The sequence below is a fragment of the Mastomys coucha genome, unplaced genomic scaffold, assembly GCF_008632895.1.
Source record: "Mastomys coucha isolate ucsf_1 unplaced genomic scaffold, UCSF_Mcou_1 pScaffold3, whole genome shotgun sequence".
Lineage (NCBI taxonomy): Eukaryota > Metazoa > Chordata > Mammalia > Rodentia > Muridae > Mastomys > Mastomys coucha.
The window spans coordinates 67,479,695-67,493,088 of NW_022196909.1; positions in this window are offsets into that span (position 1 = coordinate 67,479,695).

Consider the following 13,394-nt stretch of genomic DNA (forward strand, 5'->3'; position numbering starts at 1 on the left):
AAGTGAGATAGACTAATCATGACAGGAGTCTACTCACATAGAGTTCAGTATCAGGGAAAACTGTCTGGTCAAGCAATCTCTGGATGAGAGTATGGCAATGATACCAGTGGTCATGCAGGGTGCCCAAGTGCTTGCTTTCATGGTTGTATGGAAATTATAGCTGCATTCACATTGTCGTAATTACTTAAAAAATATCCTTAGATCATAGCAACTTTCTTATATGTATTAGAATTCAACGATGCACATTTTCATAATAAAGTGCATCGAAACAGAGTATATGTGTTCTGAACGAGTAAAAGATTTAAAAATCATAAGAGTATGATGATTCTTGTTCATTTGAAGCAGACGTTTCCCTGGGTAAGTAACTGGCAGAGTTCAGGCTTGGGTAGGCAGCCTGGTGGAACTGCGGATGAGAGATGAGTGTCCAGAAAGCAGTGTCCCTTTGCCCTCTCGCAGAATCTTCTACCTGCTTATTTTATGCTTCTTTGCTGCTGAGAGGTTTCTGGTATTAACAACAAATAAACAGGCAGCTACAGCACCCACAAAGGCATTCCTTGGTTTATCCCTTTATAATGAAGCATCCTATTATTTTTTTTATTAATTCTTGTCCCTTTGATTTCAAACAAAGGCAGAAGGCACTGCCTTGTAGAGTCTCATTGCTGAGTACTCTGCTGTCCTTTTGCCAGTGATGGAAGAGCTTGACTTTTCTAAATATGTGATAATTATAATGATGGCCATGCTCATTTGCCCAGCATCTTATGAAACATTTCCATATGCATTACTGCACTTGTTCTTCATGGCAGTCTTGTCAAAGAAAGTGGGGCAGGTTTTATTATCTCCATTATTTTTGAGAGGAAAGAGTTCCAGGGACATCTTACAGAATAACTGCCTTATCTGAAATGAGTACAGTATGGGAAAGCTTTAATATCATTGTCTGTTTTGATTTCCCTGGAGGCAGCTTCTTAGCCAAGGACACATTTGCACAGACTTCCTTTAGGGGAAGAAAATATCAGACAAAGAATGGAGAAGGGATAGAGGGTAGGGAAGTAGACCACAGAGGGATGAATTTTCAAGGCCTACCACTGAGTGCTGGAGAAATCTAATTCTGCTCTGAATACCAGAATCATTCAATTCACCTTGGAATTATCCCACCCAAACAGTAAAAGAACGAAAACCTGGGGAATGATCTCACTCATGGTGAGGGCTCAAACTTTATACCATTTAAGGCCTGTTGCTTGATAGACCATGAGGAGTCTGGAGATCAAAAAGTCCTCAGGCAAATGAATGCAGGTGCTGGTAGTTAGAAACCAAAATAAAGCTCCCTCTCCCTCCCTTCCCCCCTCTCTCCCTCCCTTCCTCCCTCCCTCCCTCTGTCTCTCTCTCTCTCTCTCCCTTCCTTCCTCTCCCTCCCTCCCTCCCTCCCCCCTCTTTCTCTCTCTCTCTCTCTCTCTGTCTGTGAGATGTGTGGGAAATTATCTTTCTGAGTCTGCTGAATGAATATATTTCCTGTTAAATATGGTTGCCTTCTCTGTGCATATGTACCGTCTCTCCCTTAAATAAGATCTTCAGAGGTGTATATGACTGAGCTGGTCCAATAAAATCTATGTCCTTTTTCTGGATTTCTGGGAGAATTTTCCTCCTGTATCCCAATATTTACAGAGGAAAAAGGCAGTGTTGTTCCATCAGATGCTGGGAGTCATCTTGACATTAGAATAAGAGCTATCTGGAGATGGATGAAGCCCATGATGTGGAAGTGTGACATGCCATAGTTCTTTGGTGATGTTAATAAATCCCTGGTGAAGAAGAACTAGAACCATGCTAAAAAAAAGTTGTACTTCATAGCTAAGTAAAATAATTCTCTTTACTGTTTGACAAGACAAATCTTTTCTCTACAGTGGGGTCTGAGGACAATGGGTGGGAATCAGTTTTCTCCTTATACCACATGGATCTCAGAGACTGAACTAAAAATCTTCCTACTGAGCCATCTCCATAGCCCCACTGTGGGGAGAATTCTAACAGATCTGAAATGTGTACCACCTAGCATGAGGCACTGTCTTTTGTAAGAGTCATTCTTCTTTACTACATCACTAGGAAAAAGTGAAAAAGTGCTTCCAGTTAAACTAAGAATCAGTGTTTTAAAACTCTCTCTCTCTCTGTCTCTCTCTCTGTCTCTGTCTCTGTCTCTCTCTCTCTTTCTCTCTGTCATCTTTTCATTTTTGCACCACACTAAAATGAGCTATTTAGATATAGTTTGCTGTGACAGCATTCATTTTAGAAAGGGCATCTAGTGAGAATAAATTAAACTATAAACTATTCTCATTCAGAAATAAGATCTTCTGAAGTCAACTCATCCATCATCATTACAAACTTTACAAACTCTTTATAAAACAAAAGTTTGGACTTGAGTGTTATACTGAATGGAAGTAAAGGTAGCAACCACAATAATAAAATACATGCACAACAATAAAATAACTAATATTCTAAAAGTTTCCAAATTATATGAAGTATGTTTATAAGGCAATAATAAAATGTATATTAATTTTACATAATAAGATTTTTGTAATCAAGGAAGCATAGAAAAACAAATTAAACTTTCACATTAAGAATAAAATGAATGTATTTAACTTGCCACAGTCATTACACACACACACACACACACACACACACACACATTCTTCATGTAAAGTTTAGACTATCAAATATTCAAACTGTAGTTCTACTAATGAAAGGAAGTATATATTAATGATAATATTAATGATGGCCAGTGACTTATTTTATTTTTTTAATGAGCAATAATTTCTGAATACCTAATAACAACAATCAACTGCTGGCAAAAACTTAAGCTTTGTAAATGCTCATGGGTGTTAGTTTTTCTTCTTTGACCTGCTTTCCGTATTTACTATGTGAACACATTTATTTGCCAGGGTCAGCTTTACACTGTAATGAAAGTTCACCCCAGATTACTGAAGCTGAAACATTAAAGCACACACGTTATTTCTATTTTCAGTGTCTTGGGTATCAGCTAGATGTCTGGTCCCTCGCTACCTACAAGGTGACTGGGAATAAGGACCCTTTACTGCTCCCTTTCCCTTCTGGGAAACACACATTTTCTTGTTGATGTCTTTCAATCTCAGTACACAATCCATCTTTCCCTAAAGATGAACCAGTGTTAACATTGATTTCTGCACCAGGCTTGTAGTCAGAGATGTCCTAAAGTCCAAATGTTCCAATCCCTCTCCACATTCTGTAGTAGAGAATGAACTAGATTACCTCTGCAGTCTTGCATCAAGAAGGGAAGAACTGTGGGCACATCAATGCTTCCATTAACAGTACCTTGGATATCTGGCAGACTCTACTCTCTCTCGTACATCGTCATGCCCTCATTAACTCTCAGGCATTCTTGTCTCCCATTGCTTGTTGGGAAATTGACTTTCGGCTAATGCTCGCTCTGCCGCTTTTGAAAGTGACTTTTCAAGCATCTTCTCTCTTTGGAGCTGTATGGCTCTCCATCCTTCAGCCTGTTTCCTGCCTGTGGAAGTTTGGAGGTCTAAAGTTTGTCATGTTTTAAATAATCACATACACTTTTCTGTCAAATTCATGTGTTTTGTAAAGAAAATTAGGATTTGAAACTTTCTCCTTGATATTCTCTCAGCCTTATTAGTTTGTTTTTCTCCTTGATCTGTGGTATTTCTTTACTTCCCTGCCTTATATTTGTTGTACCTAACTAGATGATTTGTATCTTCATACCACTGGATAAATAGTTTTGAGGCATCCACTAAATCTGAGCTTTGTCCTGATCATTTTAACCAGCTATTATAAAGAGTCTTCTTAACTCTTCTCTCTTAGGGTTTGAGGGTCTAAAATCAATAAACTTTTCCAGTCTTATGAGGCCTTGAGTTTATGTACTTTGTTCATTTTTTATTTGTGGTGTTTACAAATGTTTCTAAAGCTCACTTTGGTCTAATAATAACTTAACAAATACAGCAATGGCCTCATCTCAGACCACTGAGTACCACAGTGCACTTTGCTGGGGTTTGACATGTCTTCCTAGCCCACACATTCATTTTGTCCCTTTCTACTATCCAAATATTAAATCGACACCACATACTTTAGAGGTTGTTGAAGATCCTCCCACTAGTGTTTTTATTTTTTATTTTTTTTTAAGATTTATTTATTTGATGTATGTGAGTATACTGTTGCTGTCTTTAGACACACCAGAAGAGAGCATCGGATCTCAGTACCGATGGTTCTGAGCCACCATGTGGTTGCTCAGAATTGAACTCAGGTTCTGTGGAAGAGCAGTCAGTGCTCTTAACTGCTGAGCCATCTCCCCAGCCCCATTTTTATAAATTTTTACACCAGCCCTCAGGAGTACCACCATCTTTACTGGTGTACCCAGTCGGTTGAAGCCAAAGTAGTAAAGAAATGCTCAAATATCTGAGGGTTTACATATAAAGATTTATTTTCTTGGGTGTATGTAATATTCTGCTGTTATTAGTGACTTCTTAGCTAGAGGCCCTCCATGACTTACATACATGTACTGATATGATGAGGCTTACTGTTTGCAGCAGCAGAGAACCCTCTGAAGGTTGACACATCCGTAGCCTGGTAATAAAATGGGAACAACTGGGAAGTATGAAGTGTTACATGAATTCAGAGCTGACTCTGTCACAATGCATGCGTGTTGAATACACCATCCAGATAAGGCCAAGCCATCAGTTATATGTTATGAACTTAAATAGTTTAAAACTAATAACTGCATTGAAGTTTTGTTTTCTCATAACGAAAACATTTATTGGAAAATAGACTTCTATATTTTGGTTTTGATTGAAATGCCCATCATTTTTAGTCTTTTAAACTATTTAGGGGTTCAGGCTGGAGAGTCGGCTCAGCTGTTAAGAACACTGGCTGTTCTTGCAGAGGAACCGGTTTTACTTCTCAGCCTCACATGGCAGCTAACAACCATCTGGAACTCCACTTGTAGAGAATTCTTACCTGAGCTTGGCCAGGATCAGACACTCACATAGAGCATGTGCGAGTGCACGTGCACACACACACACACACATACACACTCAGGCAAAACACTCATACACATAAAATAAATAAATATAAAGTGTCAGACATTTTAATCAGAACCAATATGTGGAGATCTGTTTTCTGATCAGTATTGTCAGATGGTTATTAAAGTAAACTAATTGTCACCTTGCTACAAAGTAAAACCATTGCAGAAAAAGCATGTACCCAGTGCTCTATGTGCACAATAACGCATACAGCTGTGTTGAGTTTCACTGGAGAACATGCCACAGAAGGGTGACGGATGTTGATTTAAGTCAGCAACTTTCAATTTGGTAACTGGGCTTTGATTCCCTGCTCCCACTCCACACACGTGATCTGTATTCTCAGTGCTCACGTCTAGCCTCATGCCTCCTGATGCACAGAAGTGGTTTCTCGGCCACACCAGTTCTTGGATCTTTCCTCTGCTTACCATCTAAGACATGTGCGCAAATGATTACACAGGTTTTGAGAATGGAGTCATTATCCACAGAGGTACAGCATGTGGATAAAAAGCAGTTGGTAGGTCAAGAAATGCTGAGTTTTGTGAGTGAATGTACAGACAACACCGGGTTCAAGGTGTTGAGTTTTGTCTCAGTAAGCACCTTTCTAGTCAATAAAGTGTTTGAATGATGAGAAAATGAAGGTTTGGATGGTGGTAGCACACACCTTTAATGCCAACATTCAAGAGGCAGAGGCAGGCTGATCTCTGTGAGAGGCCAGTCTACTGTACAGTTCAAACTCAAGACTAGACAGAGCTACAGTGAGACCCTAAATCAATAAAATAATAAAAAAATAAAATAAATCTTTAAAAATGCTTTAAGTATTTTTTAATTTTTAAAAATAATTTAATTTTTAATTAAACATAGATTCTTCACTTACACTACATATCTAGATCACAGTTTCTCCTCCCTCCACTGCTCCCAGTGACCCTTAATCTCCCCTCCCCTTTCCCTCAAAGCCACAAGCGCTCTTGATCACTAACCCATCTCTCCATCCCCCAAATTTCCTCTTGAAGAACTTAGTTAATAAAAAAGTAAACAGGTGGTTTTAGCTGTTCTTTCAAAATTCTTCCAATATGCTTAAGCAGCAATTGAAATAAACTCACTAGATGGTATCTGCTTTTTGCAAAGAAGACCTGAGCACACACATGCTTAGGACGGCTTTAATTGCTGAACTTTGAACTTAATGTAGAGGGGCTGCAATATTGATTTTTTGATCTATAAATTTCTCTTCATTTCTCAGCATCAAATATGGCCACTTATCTGCACCTCACATTCCCGAAGCCAGTGGGGCCTGAGCTGAATCGCTGCTGCCCCATGGAGACGTGCTTGGCTTCTCTTATCCTTCATTCATTCATTCACAACCCACTTCCTGGGAAAAATGCATCTTTGAAATCGCTCTCACTTCATTACAATATCAGTGCTGACTCATTTGGTTTTTTTAGAAAAGTTGAAAAAATACCTGTACATATGTAAAATTTTAATGATTTTATTATTTTAGAAAACTTGTTTTACTTTGTTATTTCCTCCATTTAGTTTACAAAAAAATAGGTTAGTTTATAAGAAAAGAGGTAACTTGGGTTTTTGTTCATTTTTCTGTATGTAATGTTACACAGAGATGTTACAAAGAAAACAAGTGTCTCTTGGAATACAAGAGCACATAGCTGTGCTACCTAGTAAAATGACTGGCCACTGCGCATGTGAATGGGATTGTGTTTCTCACAGAATCTCTGTTCAGTACAGGCTCTCCCTGAACTTCCCACTTGTTTCCAGCACATCAGCAGTTTCAGATGGAATATTTCTTAACCAAACCTATAGTCACTCTTTTCTATATTTCCTGAAATTTAAAATATTCTCAAAGTGTGCATTGCAAATCACTGTGAAATGTACTATATCATATGTGATTCTCCATCTCTTTTTCTTTTTTCGCCCAGAGAAGCCCTTCCATGTTCTAAAACTCTGTAAAGAGCCTCACAACCATTTGTTACTCTTAGTAGTCCATATCTATTAGTGTTGCTGAAACTTTTTTCCTCAGAAAGATGAGAAGAACATGTACTTTCCTTCTAGGGTTTCTACAACAAGCCAGAGTCTGATTCCACCAAAGTTCACCCTTTAGAGCTAATGAGATTATTTTCACTTGTGGAGCAAGGATGAGGGATTCCTCACAGGAGCACAGGTGACCCCTAAAGCAGCTGCAGTGGAAAACCTTTACCCAGCATGGGAGATGGCTTTCCCATGCCAGCATAGAGCACTGCTCACCTAGTCTTCTTCAGCCTATACACTCTAGTCTCTCCCCAAGACTAGGGAGTTATATGAAATCAGGGAAGACTTGAATATGAGTGGATGAGAGGAACAGTTGGGATGTCAGGTGAGGGACCAATGACCCTCCTGTCCCCTCCTTATAGGAAAAGATGTTAATAGCTTACTGGACCAATGATAATGGACTCTTGCTAGTTGGTGCAATTGACCGTGGAGATGGTGGCAGGTTTATGCAGAGGTCAGTGCCATGCAAAGATAGGCATTTTGCTATGCACTATGAACACCACTTTGTAAAATGGGAGGGTGCATGAACAAGAAGATTGATGAATAGAGATTCAGGGCAAAAAATCCCAGTTATACAGTGGACTCCAGGTCAATGTATAAACTGTCACTGTAGTTTGTTTTCTAGCCTGTTACATAACATTGCATTCTCTATTTCAACTGAGTGCTATCCATAGTGAATAGTTCTGCAATGTTCAAGAAACATTAAGTTTGAAACTCTTAGGAAGATATTTATGATAAAGAAAAGATATTGTTGCCCTTTAATATGGAAAAAAGTTTCCCGAGGATGTGCCTTGCTTACCCTGTGACTTACCCTGTGACTTTAGAAGCAACTTCTCCACATATAATGACTCAACAGACCTAAGGAGCTTTGAAGGTGGTCTACAAAAGAAGAGCTGCCATAAATATTTTATCAGAAGACTTAAGTCTCAAAAGAAAAGATTGAAGGTAATCTTTCCTGGTGACTTTAGGAAGTCAGCATCGAGAAGTGTTCATAGTATAAGAACTATTGATCCACAAAGGAGTAGGAAGACAAAGGCAGTGTCATAAGGGCATTTGGCTTGGACAATTCAGAGTGAAGTGCCCATTCTTGAATTAGCTCTTGGGCCTTAGGAAAGTCATGTCTATTCTCGGTACACCACCTTTTCTTTGCTGGAGTGACTGCATCATCTCTATGCTCTTCTTCAAATTGTAGTTATAAATGTACTAGATTTTATATCCCTTTACTGCACTCAATTTTGAACTGATATATCAGTAGAGTGACATTGGTCCCTTGGTGCCTCATTCATAGGACAGCTTTCAGAATATTTGATGCTACTGCCCAGGGAAGAATTCGCCATTTATTGAGGTATGACAATGTGCCAGCCATTGTATAATCAATGCCCCAGAATTACTTCTTCCAAGTCCACTTAGGAACAACCCTGGGACAGGAAAAAACAAACCTTCAAAATTGATTCATTTTAACTTAAAGTGGTCTATGAGAGTAGAAAAGAATTCAAAGCAGAACTCATTCAAAGCAAATGAATTTGGAGCTGCATTCAGGAGAAGCTGAATGCACTATAATGACACTATAATGACCAAAGGGAAATGAAGGGTTGAGTTAAGGAGCTGAGCAAAGAGAGAGCTACAGTAACTCTACCACTGGAGGACTTTTAATGAGGTAGTGGGCAATGTGGGTGCTCCAGTTAAGTTTGTCTCATCAGTCTTCCATTTCATAGTAGCCCATCATATACAGCAACCATGAATAGTCCAGGGAATTTATAAAGAGAGGCTCATGCTGGATGCCATGATACATGTAAGCCACCAGCAGTGCAATCCCACTTTCTAAGACTATCTTGATTTAGAAGATAATTCAAGTTAGTCAATATTTAAAGGTAATGGATACTATTTTAAAGAATGTTAAAAATATTTTTAAAATTCTGCTTAATTAGATTTTACTTGCATGGGCATTTTGCCTACATGTCTAGTCATCATTTGCATTACTTGTGCCTAAGGAGACCAGAAAAGGGTGTTGGATCTGCTGGGACTGAAGTTACAGATGGTTTGGGGTGTGGATGTTGGGTACTGAACCTAGGTACTTGCAATAGCAGCAATTTCTCTTGACTGCTGATTCATCTCTGCAGGCTCTTCAAATATTACTTTTTTTTTTTTAAATGGGAAAAGGTTAAGACTGAAAAAGAAGACATTTGTTGGTGCTACATAAAAACCAGAGTGAGGATAGAACTACCACAACTCAGGAAAGAAGAATTGCAAGCCAACTCATATGCCTGATCATCAGGTCTCAGATTCTGCTGCCCCTGTGTCACCAGCATGGCTTCTGAGCCCCTCTTCCCTTTATTTCTGTTTGCAGTTCTCTCCATGATGATGTAATTACCATAGTTCTGGAGAACTGTTCTCATCTTCTGCTAAAACACTAGCCTTAAACACATAAAAAGGAACAAGAGGGGACACAAAAAAGACTTTCTTGTGAGAAAGTCTGAAAAGAGAAACCTAGCCTCTAGAGAAGAGAAAGCAGGTATAAGAGTTGCTGCTTTCATCTGGACTGCACTGCGGAAGACATTGAACAGTCTTGCTCTCCAGGGGCAAAAGGAAACAGGCTTTCTTTGTGGTTTTCAAGGGAAACAAAAATGTTTTCTAGTGCCCATATTTCTTCCATGTGCACATAAACACATGTGTGCCATATGTACACATGTTAGGGTAGTTGCACCTGTGCATAGAGTAAGGCCCAAGAAAGATGCCAGGTCTCCTGCTCTATCAATATCCGTCTTATTCTTTGAAACAGTGTTATGTTTTTGTTTGTTTGCTTTTTGTCTGATTCTATGTGTATGTGTTTATGATGTGAATACTTATGGGTATACCCATATTTACCCATATTTGTGGGCTCATATGTGTGTAGCTGTATGCACATGTGTGTAGGTCTGGGGTTGATGTGGGAATAACCATCAATCATTCTTCCACATTATTCTTCGAGGCAGAAGCTTTTAATCAACAAAAGCTAACCTATAAGGATAGTTTTACTAGCGGGATTGCTCCAGTAATCTTGTCATCTTCAGCTTTCTATACTAGAATTACATGTGTGTTGCCACGCCCACCTGATACTTAGTTGGGTTCTGCGGACCCAAACTCAGTTCTTTTAGATTTCTTGCAAAAGCTTTGACTGCTATAGCATCTCTCTAGCTCCAAAGAGGGTTGTTCACTGAACCTGCCACTAGTCTAGAAGCTATCAAGCCCCACTGATAGTCCTGCTTCCACATCCCCACAGTGTGATGGTTAAACACAATTTTTAATAGGCATCCCACTAGTAAATGGGGCTTCTCTATTAAAGTATTTATATCTTCATAAAGTAGAAGCCTTGTCCAACTAGGATGGAATCTTGGGGTCATAGTGAACAATTACAAGTTAAAGAAAAACAGTGGAACAGAGAATTTTGAAATTGAAAGAATTGGATTTGGAGCTGGAGAGATGGGTCAGTTGTAAAGTGTTCATCTTACAAGCATAATAATCTGAGTTTGAATACACAAAATAACCTTTGTAGACATATGGCTGCATACATTTGACTTTTCTTGTTTTTGTTGTTGTTGTTATTTTCATGAGTACTAGGAATTGAACACAATTCCCCCTGTTTGCACAGTGCCATAGGGTTTTATTGCTGTGAAGAGGTACCATGACCAAGGCAACTCTTATACAGGAAAACATTTAATTATGGCTGGCTAACAGGATCAGAGGTACTGTCCATTATCATCATGGCTGGAAGCATGGTAGCATCCAGGCAGATATACTGCAGGAGAAGGAGCTAGAAATTCTGCATCTTGATCTGAAGACAACCAGGAGGAGAATATCTTCTGCACTGTGTAGTTCTTGAGCATAGGACATAGAAGCTCACCTCCACAATGACACACTTCCTCCAACCAGGTCATACCTGTTCCAACAAGGACATACCTCTTAATAGTGCCATTCCCTGTACGCAAACCATTTAAGCACATGAGTCTGTCAGGCCAAATCTATTCAAACCACCACACACAGAAAGGGTAATACTTGCTGAGCTCTCTTCCCAGACCAGATATAATTTTCATCACATACTCTGAATCTTATTATAAAAGGTCATCTTGAACACTGATCACATATATTTAAACCAAAGGAACTTTGAGAATCTGAAGGCAGAGAGAGTACATATTCCTTCAAGGTATTAGACTTATTTTAGAATGATGTTGCACATGAATTTTTGATGTGAAACATTTCACTAGTTCATTATAAGCAAGTGGCTGGGTATTTTATTTATTTATTTATTTATTTATTTATTTATTTATTTATTTATACATTCCAACCACTGCTCCCCCTTTCAATCTCCCTTGAAAGCATCCCTCCACCCATCTCCTTCTCCTCTGAGAAGCTGGGGCCTACCTGGGTATCCTCAACCATGGCATTAAGCACATTATCTCTCACTGAGGCCAGACAAGGCAGCCCTGTTGGGTATAGATTCCACAGAAAGGCAAGAGCTTAGGAACAGTCCCCACTCCAGATGTTGGGGAGCTACATGGAGACTGAGCTGCATATCTGCTACTTATGTACCAGGAGCTTTGGTTCAGCCCATTTACACTCTTTGGTTGGTGGCTCAGTCTCTGGTTACTTGACTATGTTGGTCTTCCCTTGGAGTGAAATAGCAAAATTTCCTAGAATTCAGTATCAGAGATTTTCATCTCCCTGACATCCCTTGGGTGCTCATTTCTTTTACAAGCCACATCTTAAAGTATACTTTAAGTCAAAGATTGATTTAATTGTGTATAGAACTATGTCACTTTCTACATTTATTTAATTCCTGCCTTTTGTCATTCTGGTGAGTTTTAAATTTGATCATTAAAACTATACATTCAAAAACATAATCCTCAAGAGGTGAGAAGGAACCAATATTTGTCCCAACACTGGGAGTAACTGGGACCAGCAGGATCAGGCACACTGGAACTCTGCCAGCCCAGTGGCCTGGGTTCCTTCTGGTCTCTCTTGGCTCCTGTCCTGAGCAGACCTTGGGTGCAAGCTCCACAGCCAGTCCCACAACACACAGGGGAAGCCCCACTCCAAGGTGCTTTAACAAGCCCAGGATCCCAGGATCCCAGAATCACAGGATCACAGAGACAGCTTGACTTTGAGGAGTTCTGACACAACCGGGATCACAGGAAGGACAAGCTCCAGTCAGATTTAGCAAGAGAAGGTAGCACTAGAGATAACCAGATGATGCGGGCAAGCATAAGAATATAAGCAACACAAACCAAGGTTAATTGGCATCATCAGAACCCAATACCCTCACCATAGGAATTCCTGGGCACACCATCACACTGGAAAAGCAAGATTCAGATATAAAATCACTTCTCATGATGATGATACAGGACTTTAAGAAAGGCATAAATAGTACCCTCAAAGAAATACAGGAGAACACAGGTAAACAGCTAGAAGCCCTTCAAGAGGAAACACAAAAATCCCTTAAAGAACTACAGGAAAACACAATCAAACAGGTGAAGGAAATGAGCAAAACCATCCAGAGTCTAAAAGTTGAAATAGATACAATAAGGAAATCAGAAAGAGAGACAACCATGGAGATAGAAAACCTAGGAAAGAAATCAGGAGTTGTAGATGCAAACATCACCAACAGAATACAAGAGATAGAAGACTCTCAGGGGCAGAAGACACCATAGAAAACATTGACACAACAGTCAAAGAAAATGCTAAAAGAAAAAAGCTCCTGACCCAAAACATCCAGGAAATCCAGGATAAAATGAGAAGACCAAACCAAAGGATAATAGGTATAGAAGAGAGTGAAGACTCCCAATGTAATGGGCCAGTAAATATCTTCAACAAAATTATAGAAGAGAGCTTCCCTAACATAAAGAAAGAGATGCCCATTACATACAAGAAGCCTACGGAACTAGGCTAATCGATTGAAATCCAATAATATGAGGAATTAGAAATTTGTTGATAGTCATCCAATGGTCTCTCTAATTTGGTAATTGGAGAAATAAATCCAACATTGTACAATCTATATACACTTACAGCTTGTTTGTTTGTGACAGTGTCTAGCTGTATACAACATAAGGGTCTTGAAATCTTGCCTCTTCTATCTCAGCCTATCTATTAGTAGTATTGTTTATTTAATGTTTTTACACTATATTATGGTTTTTCAGAACAGCTTATATATTTTAAAAGTATTTATATACCCAAAAGACACATTTATGAGTAATTAGGGAGGTTGCTTGTAAGAGAAAAACAAAGAGTGAGACTGAATGCTTTGCTTGACATTTGTAACTCTTG